Below are 18,411 nucleotides of genomic sequence, written 5' to 3' on the forward strand. Positions count from 1 at the left end.
CCCTCCCGGTGGAGCATTTGCTCCATTACTGTGTTTCGCTGCGAGGTAAGGGGTTGGCCGTGCGATCCATTAGGGGGCACCTGTCTGCATTGGCTTTTGTCAGTAAGGCGCTGGGTTATAGAGAAGAAACAGCTGACTTTCGTATTCAAAAGATGCTGGAGGGGTGGGCCAGAGAGTCCGGCCCCAGGGTTGATACGCGGAATCCTGTGTCTCCTTTGATTCTGCGGGGTTTGAAGAGGATTTGGGACATGGTGTGTGCTTCGTCATTTGAAGCATGTTTGTTTCACGCTGCGTCTTTGTTAGCTTTTTGGGGGGGGCTCTTAGAGTAAGTGAGCTGGTGGCACAGTCTAGAAATGATGTTTCTGGTAAGGCTCTGTTGTTAAGGGATCTGCAGCTATTTGCGGGTAAGGCAGTCATCACTGTCCGTCACTCTAAGACGGATCAGTTGCAGAAGGGTACGGTGCTCAAGTTGGGTAGTTGTTCAGAGCTTGAGCTGTGTCCACTTACTGCGTTGGCTGCTTATTTGGTAGTTAGGGGGCCCATGGAGGGGTTTTTGTTTATACATTCTAATGGTAACCTGTTGATGAAGCATCAGTTTTGGGCAGTAACGTCACAGGCTTTGGGTGAGTTGGGGTTGTCTGGGGTGCGGTTTGGGACTCCTTTAGAATTGGGGCAGCCTCAACAGCGGCTGTCATGGGGTATCCTTCCACTTTCATTCAAAGATTGGGCAGGTGGCGTTCCTCGGCCTATAAGGCTTACGTGTGACCTTTTATTAGACCGTGAGTGACTTGGTGTCTGTTTATTGTTGGTTCTGTTCTTGTTTAACTGTTTTTTCTCTTTAGATGCTGTTGTTCCTGGCCAGAGGAGCCGAGTTCTCGTATGCGGCCATAGCCACGTGTCTTGGGTCGCTCATCAGGCTCAGAGAACTTTGGTTGGCTCTCAGCTGGGACTCAGCCAGCATGTGTGTATCGAATGGCAGGGGCGCCGGGGCCTTCAGTGGCCGGGCCTGCTGCCTTTGTTGTTTAAAGATTGTGTGGGTCCTCCTCCTCAGATTTTAATTGTTCACCTGGGACTCTTAAAGGGCAAGGCCTTAGTTTCGCAGGCCCGGGATGATTTCCAGCACATTCAGGAGCGATGGCCTGGGACCACCATAATTTGGTCAGCCATGCTGCCCCGCCTCGTGTGGCGTTGTGCTTGGGACCCTGCAGCTATAGAAAGGGCCCGGTATAAGGCTAATAAGGAGATCAGGAAGGTGCTGGAAAAGGGGTTGGGCCATTATTTGCCCCATCCGGACATTTTGTTGAAATTCCCTGACCTCTACAGAGGGGATGGGGTCCATCTCTCGGAAAAGGGTAATATGCTTTTCCTGAGAGATTTGCAGCAAGGGTTGCGGGTGGCTTTGGGCCTCCTAGTGGGCGCTAAGCCCTAAGTAGAGACTTGGCCTTAGTAGTGGCAGCTTTTGGGGGTTTAGGGCACTATGCGGCTAGGGGAGGACTGTGAAGCATCCCCCTTTGGGGGAATTTGGGGGCTGGCATGATCAGCCTTTGGGTTTGAAGACCCGGGTTTGGAAAATGCAGACTGTCCGGGAAGCTCGGCTAGAGGGTGCCTTTCTGGTGCGTGCCTCCCTGCTGCGCCTGCCTGGAGGGAGCTAAGTAACACTCAGCTCTGACTGGGGGGCTGGGTCTCTCGCCCGTTAATGGCAGTGGAGCGGTTGCGGTGACGCCTAGCCCTGGCCAGGCCACTGGTGGGGTACCCTTGCTGTTTATTAGAATATTGAATAGTGGCCCAATTTTATACCAATACTCTGTGTCTGACTCTTTATTCCGTCCTTGGGGAGCAATGTGGATTTCTAGTTTTCATTGTTCTTGGGTGATTAGGGCCAGCAACACAATATTAATGAGAAATAGAATAATTTTTCAAAGAACAAATTATTTGTCTGTTTTGTTTAGTCAAAAGATTTGGAATTCACATGATTCAGAATGTTAAGTGTGTGATGGGCAGATCAAAGAGCAGACTATGAAACTTTGGATGCAGAAGCCTCTGCTACAACTTCAGAGGATGAGAGCAGCAATTAGACCTTTAGAATTAGACCCAATAGAGAAGGAGATAATAGGAAATCTAATGAGAGTTTTTTTCGGTGGCATCTCAGGATGTGCAGCAGGAGGAAACTTTAGTGGTTAATCTGTCTGCTAGAGTCCTTTCAGATGTGGAGTTTAGAGTATTAAATTATGGTTGGGTTTTGTTTTTTCTCCACATTATGACTCTTTTCATACTAAGGTTGATGTTTTTCATCTTACAAGGCTACTGAAATTTAAAAAGCAGTTTGGCACTAATGAAAATGATGTATGGAATACATCTATGTATGGAACCAAGATCTATGTACAGTATATACCTATCTGCCAAGACCCAAACATCATTGTGTTCGAACGGCTAGTTCTAGAGGGATAAGAACCAAATTATGAATCATGTAAGGCTGTGAAGCTGTGTAATATTGTTAACTGGGACCCTGAAAGGAAGCTATACACAAATTTTTCTTTGCAAGTGTTTGGAATCAGTATATAAAAGAGTTTTTTGGAAGGAAATATACCTTACCTGATGAAGGGGCACTGACTGAAACATGCTTCAAAATCTAGAAAATGCATAGTGGGGAATTATAACCCAAGGCTACTTGCCTGGAATTATATTTTGAGACTACTTTCCAAGAATATATATTCATCTGAAGACAACAGTGAACAACATTAAGAGACTGCTTGAGTTAAGAGACTGATTGGTTGGAAGGACTTTATCGCATACAGGATTTGTATTAAAAGGACTATATAAAGGATTGTATAAAAAGGATTGTTGAACATATTTCTTTGTACATTATATATTTTTGTATCGCCACTGAACACAGTGTTTGGGTTTGTTGCATTTGAGATATCTTTACTGTGCTCCTCCCTTTTGTTACTTTAGCCAAGAGAGCCTGGCTGAGCGAGCAGTACTGGAGTCATGTGGCATTGCTGCCAAGTACCAGAAGCCCTTGCTGTTTTGTTATATTTTTTTGGGGGGGGGGGAGCAGAGAAAGAGAAGGCAAGCATGGATGTTTGGGGAAGATGACAGGTTGTTTCAGCACCCCAGTGTGAACAGGCCTGTTACAGTATATCCTCTGGTACATGGCATTGCACAATGCACCATTTGGTAACATTCCATGGACATTTTACATCTATAAAAGGTGTGTGTGTGTGTGGGGGGGGGGAACCCACACTGCACACTATTGGAAAAACATGTGAGTGCAAAACAGGAATATTTCTATCATTCTTCCAAGAACCATTACATACTGTTATGTCCTATGGAAATCTCAGTGTCTTAGATCCAAAGAACAGAAAGATAGCTTCTTTACAACATAGCAGAGCATTCTTCTCTACAACACAGCAGAGAGCCAGTTTGGTATAGTGGTTAACTGTGTGGATTCTTATCTGGGAGAACCAGGTTTGATTCCTCACTCCTCCACCTGCACCTGCTGGAATGGCCTTGGGTCAGCCATAGTTCTCGTAGAGGTTGTCCTTGAAAGGGCAGCTGCTGTGAAAGCTCTCTCAGTCCCACCCACCTCACAGGGTGTCTGTTGTGGGGGAAGGAGATAAAAGAGATTGAAGCCGCTCTGATTCAGAGAGAAGGGCAGGGTATAAATCTGCAGTCTTCTTATTCTTCTTTGAACTGAGGCAAGGTTCAAAAGCTGTTTGTGACATGGCAAAAAAAGGTCACAGATCCCATAGGGCTCAACCAAACATGTTCATTGTAGCCTAACTCTTTAAATTCCAGTCACTGACTCAGCAAAGTTACCAATGCTGGACAGATCTGTATTAGCAGCTTTCTTGCCTCTGCATTCTCTTTGTTAAAACCCTCTATTTGGCTTTTTTGCTCTTTTCTTTATAACTATTTTATTTACAGCAAGGATAGAAAACATTTCAATTACTTCCTCCAAAAGATATTGTGCTAAATTGCACACATCATTATGCAAAGTTAATTTATAATGGGCTTCCCAGTATCACTTTATGACATGAGGAAATGGTTCCATATCTGACTGAAAAAGTCAAGGGGGATAAAAAGAGAAATGCTGTAACACAGTAGATAATCAAAGAGAAAGAGTAGATAGAATAATTATAGATGACTGGATAACACTCCAGATGGCAGTTTGGGCATTACAGTTAATAAGCAGGTGGCTTCAGGGGACTAGCATATTCTCACATTATAACAGCAAATGGAAACCAGCAGCTGAAGCATTTGATTATTCAGGGAGCAACCTACATGAGCCAGTCAAAACCATGCCATGCTCAGGTTCTAGAAACTCAACAATGCTACAGGTGTTGATGCCCATTGCTCTCAGTAAAAATACTATTTCTCTCAAAGTTAGCAAGAGATACAGCTAAGGATTCCTAACTAAAATCATGGTAAATATAATCAAATGAAAGTATTGCATTGCTTATGTGCTACCTGCAAAACATCTGACAATTTTAGAAGATGTACTAAAAACAGATTTGGGAACACTTATTAATAAAAAATGGAATAAATTATGCAGGAAAAAAATCATACCTTTTTAACAAAGCACTGTAAAGCAGTTATTATAAGAATCTGAAAATTCCTCATACAATAGAAAGATCATTTAAATGACTTTTAAGTTCACGTGCTTGTTAAGAATACTGTTTCATTAATCATACATTTTCTAAATCTGTGGTTACATTTAAGGATAGTGATGAAAGAAGTAAGCCGTACAGAGAACCTTAAGTCTGTCCTTCTGGTATATAACCTATGGGTCAGTCAAATGAAATCTGAAAAGAGTTGAGGAATGTGGGCTTATCACCCTGCAATTCAGGCCCATAGCCAGGATTTGTTTATTTGGGGGGCCTTGAGGAAAGTCGGGGGGCACCAAGGGAGAAGGATGAGAAAGATAGCTGGAATAGCAGTGGCAGGAGCGATGGCAAACCACTGCTGCTCATGCTGCCTAGAACCCAACATGCAGCTGTCTGTGGAGACCCTGAGTCATGGGACAAGGAAGAGAAAGAAGATGGGTGAGATGCGCAAAAGGAATATGGGTGAGATACTATAAGGTGAGATGTGCGGCACCCCCGCCATGCCAGCATCCCCCCCAAGTCCCCTGCCAAGCCCCCTTTGCAGTGCACCAGAGGAAGTTCTCAAAAGCAATGGACCCCTACTTCCTCCTCCTCTCTTTCCCCCTCTGTCCTGTCCCAACTGGAGCTGGAAGAAGGCTCCAGTCAAGCAGGAGGCAGCAAGGAGAAGTGCAGCTGGTGAGTCCTGAGCAGTGGCCCCCAAACTCAGGGCCCCTGACCCAGGGTGGGCAAGAGGCAGCCATGGTGGATCTTCCTGGCCACCATCTCCACTGCTTACTGATGGCAAAAAAAAGAAAGGGAGAGTGCATTCATGCAGGTCTTGGGAATTGTGGGGAAGGAAGGGGGAGAGAGGAGGCAGTGGTAGGGACTGTTGCTTTTAAGCAGCTGTTTTTTCTGCTGCTCTTCCGCTACCTCTTCCCCTCTCCCCCCCCCCCCAACGATTCAAATTGCACAGGAGGAGAGGCATGAGCAGCCCCTGGCCTTCAGCACTATTTAAAGGCCCTGCCAATCAGCTGATCAGTGGGCCCTTTAAATAACATGGGAGGCCGGCGGCTGCTTAGGCCACCCCTTCCATGCAATTTAAATCACTGGGAAGGAAGAGGGGAGGAAGGAAGCAGTGGCTGGAAGAGTGGGAAGGGAAAGCCATGGGGCTAGGAAGGAACCTCTGCAGCCCTTAATAGTTGCAGCGCCAGCAACACAGAATGGTTGGGGGGCTCAAGTCAGGGGCCCCTGGCTGGAAATCAGGGCAGGGCCCCCACAGTCCCCCCATGGCTATGGGCCTGCTGCAATTATAGAATGAGTTCTTTAGATGGGCCTGGTGATCTTCTAGAATTACAACTGATTGACTACAGAGATTGGTTCCCCTCGAGAAAATGGCTGTTTTGGAGGGTGGACTCTGTGTCATTATACTCCACTGAGGTCATTCCCCTACCCCAAGCTTCACCCCCAAATTTCCAGAAATTTTCCAACCATGAGTTGGCAACCCTATTTAGAACACTAACAATTTTAAGCCAGGAAAATGCAAAACATAATTAATATTGCAAATTTAACCACCAAACATATTATTTGGAATAATATCCAATAGGGTAATAGCTTAACTACCCTGATTTCTTAGGCGTAAGAAGTTGGGCCAGTTGGACAGTCAGAATCCACTTTAGATTTGCCAACTCAGGGATGGAAAATTCTGGAAGATGTGGACATGAACACAGGGGAGGACAGGGTTTGAGGAAGAAAGGGAAATCAGAGGGATATAATGCTATAGAGTCCTCCCTCCAAAGCAGTTGTTTTCAGCAGAGGAACTGATCTTTGTTACCTGGAGATCAGTTGTAGTTCTGGGAGATCCCCAGGCTCCATCTGGAGGCTGGCAACCCTATTTCACTTAGCTATTCATCTGGTCACTTTATCATCATCACTGTATCTAACAACAAAGTCTCCATACCAATCATGAGGCTGTTAACAGAAAAAAAGCACAAATATTTATATAGTCTGGGACGGATTATCCAGCTATGCAGGATGGGGGGGGGGAGTATTTGTAAATTAACCCAAAGAAAAGGGTACAAAATTAACAAGTTGACTGAAAATGACCACATTTGCCCTAGGAGTAAAGACTAAGTGAAAGTTAAAAGAGAGATTGCTAAGGAAACCCCATAGGAGTTAAGAGAATCCTGGAGAGAGAGATTGTGAAAGTGGGGATTTCCAGATTTTCCCCCTATGCTACAATTTCTTATGGTCCCCTAGTATGGACCTTATTTTTAAACCTGAGTAAATGTAAAAAATATTTTGGGAAGAGGTTATTAAGACAGTGTTAGGGTGGCAACATGGCTTGAGAAACTGTGGTGAAGAAACATGTGGCTTTGATATGCATGAAAAAACTAGGTCAGGTACAAGGCCAGACCTAGACTGTTTGGCACCCTAGGCAAGGCTACTTGCCCCCCCCCCCCCTCACTCACTCACTCACTCACACACAAACACAGAGAGAGAGAGAGAGGCCCATAGAATAGAATGGAGAGATTGGGTCACCACTGCAATGCTAGAAAAGTTTTAAACTTTAAATCCCTTCTCTGGGGTCACACCGCAGCTGCAGCCCATGGAAGGACCAGGGGTTGCCCCACCAGCCCATGCAAGAAGAAATTCCCACCACCCACAACTCTCAGAGATTCTGAAAGGTACAGGGGGGAGCGCATTGCATCCAATTCTGTGCCCCTGGACCATCAGTGCCCTAGGTGATTGCCTAATTCACCTAATGGGTGGTACGATCCTGGTCAGGTACCATTTTTCCAAATGCCATCCTTAAAAGGAGGTCTCTTCTTGTAGACCTAACAATGACACCCAATTTTAATTAGATATGTATTCTCCATTCACCTATGAAAAAAATAAAAACAGAATTATTGTATGCTGACTCATGAAAATTCACTGTACAAAGTTACAGGGAGAGCTGTTAAAAACCAAAAGTAAATGGGCAGAATTTAGAAATGTTGCTTGTAACGAAGTCTCATTGAAAACAAATAGATAGAATGCTCACAGTGCTACCCTAAGCAGAATTACACCCTTCTAAATCCATTGATTTAAATGGATTTAGAAGAGTATAACTGCTTAGGATGGCATGGTTAATCACAACTAAACATCTCTTGGATTTTTGTTCACACACTGATTTTTGTTTCCCCCAACTACAGGGTTTGAAGGGAGGAGGGAGAGAAACCCTTCTATAACATACCTAATTTCAGCACAAGTTCTCTGAGTTCATTTCCAATCCATGTCCAAAAGGCTCTGTACAAACAGAAATGCTCAAACCTGTTCAGGCATCGCAAGTGTTTGCCCGTGTGGGTCCAGGCATTTGCTGCTATTTTCTAAACTCACTCTGACTCCACCTTCACAGAAGGATTTCCTGCCGAAGTTCTGAGCCTGCTAAAGCAAAAGGGCAGCAAGCACCACTTCTAATATCCTTTATTCTCTTAAGGAAGAAAGGAAATAGCAAAAGCATCACAAGAGGAAGCAACCAATGAATAATGTATGCTGATTCTCTTGACTCAAAAACCTCTTCACTTTTCTATTTAAATGCCTGTTTCAGTTTGTCTAGGACATTGTTAAAAGACATGAATAGGGAATTTGTTTCTAAAGAAAGCAAAATCTGCTGCTGGGAATTTAGTGAGACAAATGATTGCAAACACACATTTTTAAAAATACAAATGTGTCCTCCCATCTAAAATTTAGGCACAAAATATAGAAAAACTGTATAGCTGCCTTTTCCCAGTATTTATGGGTAAAACAAACAATCAGAAAAAAACGAATACCAAAAACTGATCCTAACATTCTGTTACTTCAGTCCTGTTTTGTATCCCTGCAGTTGTAATGCATATTCAATAAAATCAATACAAGTTGATTTCATTTAATTCTTGATTGCCTTTTCCTCCTCATTGAATTACTATCTGTATGTGTAAACAGCAGTAGTGAAGCTTGATCCAGCCAGAGTCAAACACTTGATTTCAATATGAGAGAATTCAGCGTTTCACCTGATGCTTAACTCTTCTGTTGAAATAAATGGGACTCCAAAGTGCTGAACTCTGGCTAGAACATGCCCCTTACATTTTATTACTTTGGGAATGTATTGAGTCACAGTGAATTGCGTCATTCAAGACTTACTTGAAACATCCAGTTACTCTTTGCTGTCTGGGGAAATCACTCACTGAATTCTGTATTGTGTTGCACTTGCTACATATAACGTGTTGGATTTCCTCATTTGGGCACTTAGCCATGCAAGGGCACTCAGATCTCAGTTGTTAAAATACTCCCCAAGTATGAGTTTTGCAATCTTGAATATGTTCATGCACAGCAAAACGAATAAGGAGGCAAGATCAGTACAATCTCAACACAATATTGTTGGGATAATGACAAAACTATAATATACTTACTGATACATAAAAACTTAGTTTGTTTGTGGGATTAGAACGATAGTTTGGGTCATTGTTTGAAAGTCAGGTACTTGGTTTTTGCAAATATGACAATTATATTGGTTGTTTCATTGAAAGGCAGCATTTTTTTGTCCAGTTAAGTAGATAATTAGTTGAGCAACCAGTAAAAATATTCTTGCAAAAAAACCCCCCTAAAAAGTGGCAGGACACAGTGCAGTACTGTTCAAACATTACAACCTTTAGTTCTTCAGAACTAAATTTACATAGTGGCTCAGGACAACTCACTAATGAAAAATGAGGCTGTTGATTTTTGCCTAGTCCCTAGTGGACCACAGTACAAACCATGGAATTCTGTGCAATTAGTTGTTTATTCAACAGAGACCAGCATTTGGAATAGCACAATTCCTCAGTGTTAGCGGGGGAAAGAAACCTGTCAGAGCTGCAAATGCTTAACTTTAAAATGTCAGGCTTCTAGTGATTAAAAAAAAAGTATGAATACATAAAATGGGATTGATGGTCCTCAATGTCCCATATTTTATAGTACATCTCACCCCTATTTATGAACTCCAAAATAAGAATTAATTTTGTTATAGCCACACCTGCATTCTAGACAATCAGCTGCAACTATTCTGCTATTAAATGTTCAGTGCACTAATTTATTTTATTTATTTATTACTTTCCATTTATATCCCGCCCTCTCCGCAAGTGGACTCAGGGCAGCTTACAACATCATAAAATACAATCAATCCAATAAAACATATAAAACCATAATTTACATATATCAACTTTAAAACCCTTCTATGGCGCTATTTCAGTACAGTATAGGCGGTATCGAATTCTCGACTGTGATTGCCAGCATTCTGTAAGATGTCCGGTGGCAGCCCTTTTTCAAACTGCAAAAGCCTTTTTAAACAATTCGGTCTTACAGGCCCTGCGGAACGCCGACAAATCCCGCAGGGCCCTTATGGCTTCTGGAAGGGTGTTCCAAAGTTCTGGTGCTGCCACCAAAAAAGCCCTGGATCTCGTCACACACAGCCTGGCTTCTTTTGGGCCAGGGGCAGACAGCAGATTTTTTGTCCCTGATCGCAGTGCTCTCTGGGGGATATATGGGGAAAGGCGGTCCCGTAGATAGGCAGGTCCCTGACCATAAAGGGCTTTGAAGGTTAATACCAACACCTTGATGCATACTTATTAGCCAGTGTTGGACACAGAAACATGAGAACTCTGTAGAAAAGTGTGATTGTGTCTGAACACCATTAATCTAATAATTTTTCATTTAGCCCTCTATCTTATTCCTGAGAGGTAGCTAGAAGTTGTTTTTAAAAGGGGGTTAAGAAAGAAGTCAACACTTTCACCACTGGAGAAAATACCTATTGATTACTTCAGATGTAGAAAATGAAGATATAGTAGAAAGCGTCCTAATCTACATGAACTGGAAAGAAGACAGGTTAAGAACAAGAGAGATGCTATGAAGTGGGAGGAGAAGAGGAGTCTATCTTACCCTGATTCATAATCAGTTAAATTTAAAGGAAGTAAAGGAGTGGATTTGCACATTTGGATTGAGGATTCTAATCTGCTTTGGGGGGTTGTCTGGGCTGCAGCTGGGGCAAAGAAGGCTTTCTACCCAGGCTCCCTCTGAATTTTCATCTTACACTGGAGGTGGAGGGATGCAAGTCTGGATCTTTCAAAATAAAATAAATCATGAGAGCAGTACTCTGCTCATTTTATCAACATGAAAGAGTGGATCCTACTCCTATTCTACCACTCCACTAGAAAGTCTTTAGCCTTTCTCCACTTTAAGAGGCTTTCTGCTAATTTAAGTAGCTCTTCCATTGGAGAAAGAGCCACTTAAGTTGGAAAAAAGGCTGCTTGGAAGACAGAAGTAAATATTCTTTGTCACTGCTAGATTTTCTCCTGCACAATATTTCTGGATCCAGACTTGGGGGCTGTTCATAAAGAAGCAAGGAGAAGATAGTTATTCTAGATTAAAGTACCAAAAAAAGATCTGGTTTTCTATATGTACCAGAAGAACCTGTATGAGGAGAGCTTGGTCCACCCTCTGCATACTGAAGAATGTCATCCTCACCATCAGCACTTTGGACTACTACAGTATGCTCTTAATTCTTAATTTAGAACAGAATGGAAGAGAAGGGACCATCATGATCCTCTCTCTGAGTGAAAACTCTTCTGCTAGAATTTACTCTGAATAAGGAGTCATCAGGGCGTGGCCTCAAATACGTCATTTCAGTGCTCCATACTGGAACAAATCTGGTAATAAAGAAAACAGCATCTTTGAACAGATGCAGAACATTCTTAACCACTGAATAACCACACCCAGTCCCATAATAAGGTTATTAGGATGAAAGAAGTGCTCTGCCACAACAGCTTTGTTCACTGGAGCAGAGTCTTCTGCAGGTGCCAGCCCACGAATGGGCAAAATCAACACTGCCTGTATATGTGCCTTCTCTGTTGTGGCCCCCATTTTATGGAATGGCCTGCCTGAGGAGGTCAGGGAGGTTCCATTCTCCCACCTTTCTGCAAACTGTGCAAAACTGAATTATTCAAGAGGGGTTTCCTATGCAGGCAATAGACTTGCATTGTTTCATAAAGTTACCTAGATAAATTATTAGGGACTACAGTCTATGCTACTGTTTATAGCTTGCTGAAACTAGGATCCTACTATATAATTTTTGCATCATTTAATGTGTCATGATAATATTTATGCTTTGCTTTAGTTCTGACTTCTGATTGGGTCTACAACCCTAATTTTATTGCATTGTTCAGTGAATGTCCCATCCTGTTAATTGTATTGTGAGGAAATGACCCCTCCTTCCCCAATATCGTAGTCACCAGCATGGTTGCCAGGGCGCCTGGAGAAGTGAGCTCACACACACCTTTGGCCAGAGGGTGTGAGCAAAACCATTCAGGGACTAAAAGGGACTCATGTGTGCAAACAGCCTAAGTGTGCAGGCTTTCTAAACCGGTATAGAGTGCTTGCCAATGTGCACAGACGTTTTCCTGTCACTGCTTGGGCCCACCATGGTAAGGAAGAAGCTGCGCCGCCACGGAGCTTTCCAGGCAACCGGTGAAGTAGCGCTGAGCATGGAATCCATTGTGTCTCGCTAACACCACTTGTAGCCATCTTCCTGCCAGGCTGGATGTCATTCCTTCATAGTGGGAAGCTCACGTACACACCATGAGTCACCCTTAGCCCGCAAGCAACCCATTTGCTCCATGAATGGATTAATAGCTCAACTGTTAGTCCTGATTGCTTAGCAATACCCTAAACAATAACTCTTGCCCAGAAGACGATGAGAAAAGAGGAAGAACTTCTCCTGTCACAACCAAGTCCTTTTGTTTCCCCGGGGATACCTAGGTCAATATTTGATTCCCTATTGTCACCTTCCCAGATAAGCCCACTTAATCCCAAGTACCTAGCCATTTCCATACTGACACCCTTGGAGCCGCCCCAGGCCTTATTGCAACTTGGAAATTTCCAGGTTCACAGGACTAAGGTGAAGTTCATTGGTTAAAGCTGACACCCAATTGGAGGTCACCAAAGGACTCACCATTGGCTCTGCTAATGTCCAGTCTTCATGGTCATCACAGAGCCTCCCATCTCTCCTCCCCGTCACCTCCCAGCCCCTAAGGGGTCTAAGGGAGTCTATTTAACCTCTGACCCAACTCCACTCATGTGTGCATCTAACAGTATCCCAGTTCCGCTGTCTAGATCCATCCCCAATTCTGGCCACAGTTTTGGGTCCATTTCCCCTGTCCTCTTATGTCGCCATTGGAACCTTCCTCGAAGACTACGATGGTAAATATTACCCTGTCTGTTTACCCTTATATGTTCCCCTATCAATCTATCTGTGTTTCTTAGGCCTGTGTGAATGTGTGATTGTTTGTATTTTTATCTTGTGTGAAAGAACTATTATTCTAAATAAATTACAATTGGTTTTATCAAATTAGAGTCCTTTTTATTGAGCATTTACCCTCTGGATGGTTGAGCCTGGTATAAATTGGTAAAAAGATTCCTAATGAGCCAGGTGCCCACCTAACTAATTCCCCAACCTCGTTTAAGGGCATTTTGGCTAACAGAATTGACTCTCTCTGTGTAATCTGCCTTGAGTCCAAGTAAGAAAGGCAGACTGTAAATAGCTTAGATAAAATAAATCAGAAGATTAATTTCCTGGCCAGACTATGTACTTGCATTCCTTATTTAAGAGATTAATCACTGGGCTGATAGAAAGAATATTTTGATGGAAAGAATGTTTTTCTTAATGTAAATGTTAATTATAGGTGTTAAAAGTGGAACCATATATACCCAGGAAGTACCCCTCTTTAGACAGAAGATATATCAAAAGTCTATTACATCAAAAGTCTATACCAGAGGTGGCCAAACTTGTGTAATGTAAGAGCCACATAGAATATTCCATCTGTTTGGGCCTCCTTTGCTGTGATCACCATCTTACTATTTTATTCTATGGGCCATAGTTATATCAACCTGCAGAATGTGCCCAATTGAAATTACTGCATATGGTGCACATTATTGTTTTTATGGTTTTATTGTATAGTTATATTTATTTTTATTTATTTATTTACCTCACATTTTTATGCCGCCCACTCCATATGGATTCTGGGTGGCTCACAGTCACAATGGTTTTGTTATATGTTTGCTCACACTTATATGATTTTAATCTATAAATTTTCACTGTGACTTAATCTATGTTGTTATCTGCCCTGAGCCTGCTTGCAGGAAAGGGTGGAATACAAACCGATATATATATATATATATATATATATATATATATATATATATATATATATATATATATATATATATATATAGAGAGAGAGAGAGAGAGAGAGAGAGAGAGAGAGAGAGAGAGAGAGAGAGAGAGAGAGAGAGAGAGAGAGAGAGAGAGAGAGAGAGAGATGATAGATAGATAGATAGATAGATAGATAGATAGATAGATAGATAGATAGATAGATAGATAGATAGATAGATAGATAGATAGATAGATAGATATTTGAGAGCTGCAAGACATGAACATCAGATAAAGGAAGGAAGGAAGGAAGGAAGGAAGGAAGGAAGGAAGGAAGGAAGGAAGGAAGGAAGGAAGGAAGGAAGGAAGGAAGGAAGGAAGGAAGGAAGGAAGGAAGGAAGGAAGGAAGGGGTGAAAAGAAAGCAACTTTAACTTTCAATGCATTCTCCAAGCTGCTATCTGGCTGGGCTTGGAGAAGTGATTTAAAGAGAGAAATGCCTTCTCCAAGCTGGCCTGGACTGTGGGGGCTTTAAGAGCCACACAATGTGTGTGAAAGAGACACATGCTGATTTCAAATTATTACTTAAAGATAAAGGTAGTCCCCTGTGCAAGCACCAGTCATTTCCAATTCTGGGGTTATTACTTAGGGTCTAAGTAGACTAAGTAGACTTAGGGACTAAGTAGACTAAGTAGTCTAAGTAGGCGGTTCAGGATATTGGTCGCCTGATGCTAACCCGGAGACGAAAGCATCTTTCGGCAGCACCCTGAACGACCAAGCAGCCTTATCTAGGGACAGCACTGCTTGCTCCACACGGAGAGGGGCCTAGAAAAGGTGGCCTAAACAAAGCTCGTCTCCCCCACCCCAGTTGGCTAGCCGCGGTCAACGGGCATCCTTACTTGTGGTCAAAAAATAACAACAAAGAAAAGGCATGCACCTGCCTCACAAAGTGTGCAAAGACTAAAGCTTGCGTGTTGGAACATCAGAACCATGCTTGACACAGTAGGCAGTGGTCGCCCTGAACGACGCTCTGCTCTAGTTGCCCACGAACTTCTCAGGTTGAATATCGACATAGCAGCTCTCAGTGAGGTCCGTTTCCCTGAGGAAGGTAGTCTTCAAGAACACGGTGCTGGCTATACCCTCTACTGGTCGGGTAAGTCAAAGGCTGAGAGCCGCCTTTCTGGCGTTGGCTTCATGGTCAGGAACTCCATTGCCTCCAAACTCGAAAACCTTCCAACAGGTCACTCAGATCGCATCATGTCCATGCGCCTCCCACTTCAAAACAAGCAGCATGCAACACTCTTCAGTGTGTATGCCCCAACCCTTCAAGCAGATCCTGCAGAAAAGAACAAGTTCTATGCTGATCTACGCAACCTCGTACGGAAGACCCCTACAGAGGACAAGGTGATCATCCTTGGCGACTTCAATGCCAGAGTAGGTAAAGACTCGGAAGCCTGGAAAGGAGTACTTGGCAAACACGGCATTGGCAACTGCAATGACAACGGGCGCCTCCTGCTAGAATTCTGCATGGAGCACCAGCTCACCATCACCAACACTATCTTCCAGCAGAAGAACAGTCTGAAGACAACCTGGATGCACCCACGGCCCAAGCATTGGCACCTTATCGACTACATTCTGGTGCGCCAGAGAGACCTTCGAGATGTCTTACACACCCGAGTAATGCCCAGCGCAGAATGTCATACGGATCATCGTCTTGTACGCTGCAATCTCCGTCTTCACTTTAAACCCACACCCAGGAGAGGAGGTATCCCTCGGAGGAAGTTTCAGGTTGGCAGCCTCCAGTCAGCCGAAGTTAAAGCTGCCTTCCAGGCAAAACTCCAGTCAAGAATTGAGGACCTCAGTTGCCCCACAGACCCTTCTCCAGAAGCACTCTGGGAACACCTAAAAACTACCGTCCTGCAGATCTCTGAAGAAGTCCTCGGGTTCTCCACAAGGAAGAACAAGGACTGGTTTGATGAGAACAATCAAGAGATCCAAGAATTACTGGCAAAAAAGAGATCTGCCTACCAAGCACATCTTGCTCAGCCCTCCTGTCCTGGGAAAAAAGCAACCTTTCGCGCTGCATGTAGCAACCTCCAGCGCAAGCTTCGAGACATTCAGAACGAGTGGTGGACCAAGCTTGCAGAGAGAACCCAGCTGTGTGCAGACACTGGTGATTTAAGAGGGTTCTACGAAGCCCTTAAGGCAGTATATGGTCCATCATATCAGGCTCAGAGTCCCTTGCATAGTGCAGACGGCCAAGTGCTCCTCACAGACAAGGCATCCATACTGAACCGGTGGTCGGAGTATTTTCAGGTTCTCTTCAGTGCCAACCGCGTAGTTCAAGATTCAGCAATCCACCTCACCCCACTTCAACCGGTGAAAACAGAGTTGGATGAGATCCCCACCCTAGAAGAGACTGTTAAAGCCATCAAGCAACTGAAAAGTGGCAAGGCAGCAGGAGTTGATGGAATTCCACCAGAGATCTGGAAGCATGGGGGCACAGTACTACATAGCTCACTTCACAAAGTACTTGTCACCTGCTGGGAACAAGGCAAATTACCACAGGACTTTCGCGATGCAATCATCATCACCCTATACAAGAACAAAGGGGAAAAGTCAGACTGCTCCAACTACCGGGGGATAACCCTGCTCTCCATCGCAGGCAAAATCCTTGCCAGAATACTCCTGAACAGACTGGTGCCCACCATTGCAGAAGAACTCCTCCCAGAGAGCCAGTGCGGCTTCAGAGCTAACAGGAGCACCACCGACATGGTATTTGTTCTCAGGCAGCTCCAAGAGAAATGCAGGGAACAGAACAAGGGTCTGTATGTGACTTTTGTCGACCTTACCAAAGCTTTCGACACCGTTAGCAGGAAAGGCCTGTGGCAAATCTTGGAACGTTTAGGATGTCCCCCAAGGTTCCTCAGCATGATCATCCAGCTACACGAAGACCAGCGAGGCCAAGTCAGACACTGCAACGACCTCTCGGAGCCCTTCCCAATAGGCACAGGTGTAAAGCAAGGCTGCGTTCTCGCGCCAACTCTCTTTACGATCTTCTTTAGCATGATGCTTCAAAGAGCCGCAGTAGATCTAGATGAGGACGATGGTGTCTACATCCGCTATCGCACCGATGGCAGCCTGTTCAACCTGAGGCGACTAAAGGCCCACTCCAAGACAATGGAAAAACTCATCCGAGAGCTACTGTTTGCTGACGATGCTGCACTCGTCTCCCACTCGGTATCAGCTCTGCAGCATATGACGTCCTGCTTTGCAGAGGCTACCAAGCTATTCGGCCTAGAAGTTAGTCTGAAGAAGACAGAAGTTCTCCACCAGCCTGCACCCCAGGAAGATTATCACCCTCCCTGCATCACTGTGGGTGAATCAGTTCTGAAGACAGTCCAGCAGTTCAGCTACCTGGGGTGCATCATCTCCTCAGATGCCAAGATCGACAAGGAGATTGACAACAGGCTGGCAAAGGCAAACCGTGCATTTGGCCGACTGCACAAAAGAGTGTGGAGCAACAAGCATCTGAAAAAAGGCACAAAGATCAATGTTTACAAAGCGGTTGTGATGACAACCCTCATCTATGGCTCCGAATCGTGGGTTTTATACCGTCATCACCTGCGACTCCTTGAGCACTTTCATCAACGCTGCCTTCGCACCATCCTCAACATCCACTGGAGTGACTTTGTGACCAACACTGAAGTCCTCAAGCGGGCAGAGGTTACCAGCATCGAGGCACTGCTGTTGAAGAGGCAGCTGCGCTGGGCAGGGCATATTTCTAGGATGGAAAACCACCGCCTTCCCAAGATTGCCCTGTATGGCGAACTCTCCACCGGCCATCGTAATAGAGGGGCACCAAAGAAGAGGTACAAGGACTCCTTGAAGAAATCCCTTAGCACCTGTCACATCAACCATCACCAGTGGTCTGACCTAGCCTCAGATCGCAAAGCATGGAGGCACACCATCCACCAGGCTGTCTCTTCCTTTGAGAACACACGCATAGCTGGTCTTGAGGACAAAAGGAGATTGAGGAAGAATCGCACTGCTACAGGACCAACCCTAAATCAGACTTTTCCCTGCAGCCGCTGTGGCCGGACCTGCCTGTCCCACATTGGTCTTGTCAGCCACCAGCGAGCCTGTAGCAAACGTGGACTATTGCACCCTTCTTAAATCTTCGTTCGCGAAGCCAAGCCGAGAGAGAGAGAGAAGTAGACTTGCCATAAACCCTATGTGGATGTCCCATCTGCATGCTCGCTCACTACACAGGGAGAAAGAGTGGGCACAAGTACTCTTCCCCTGTCCTCTGCTTCCACACAACTTCCTAGTGTTCTGCACACAGGAATTTGTGGAGGAAGTGCCTGGGTACACCTCCTCACCCTGAGATCAGCAATCCTCCTCAGCTAATGTCACTGATCACAGGGAAGGAGCATACACATGAACACCTGCTCTGAACATTCACACTGTGCAGAACACTTGGTGATCGAGTGAAGGTGGGGCCAGTTATCTCATGGCCACTGTCCCTCCTCACACAGTGAGTGAGCAAATGGCAGGATATCTGCATAAGCCTACGAAAAACCACTCAGGGATCTCCCACTTAAAAAAAAAATATTTCAAAGCAGCTGAGTAGA

At 44.4% G+C, this 18,411-nt stretch overlaps 1 protein-coding gene across 2 annotated transcripts in view; it reads right to left on the reverse strand.

The window, feature by feature from the left end:
- PRKN (parkin RBR E3 ubiquitin protein ligase) overlaps positions 1-18,411 on the reverse strand; it is a 1,449,443-nt gene that overhangs the window by 542,896 nt on the left and 888,136 nt on the right. The gene's annotated exons all lie outside the window — the stretch shown is intronic.

Source organism: Heteronotia binoei, chromosome 1 (genome assembly GCF_032191835.1).
Source record: "Heteronotia binoei isolate CCM8104 ecotype False Entrance Well chromosome 1, APGP_CSIRO_Hbin_v1, whole genome shotgun sequence".
NCBI classification, from domain to species: domain Eukaryota; kingdom Metazoa; phylum Chordata; class Lepidosauria; order Squamata; family Gekkonidae; genus Heteronotia; species Heteronotia binoei.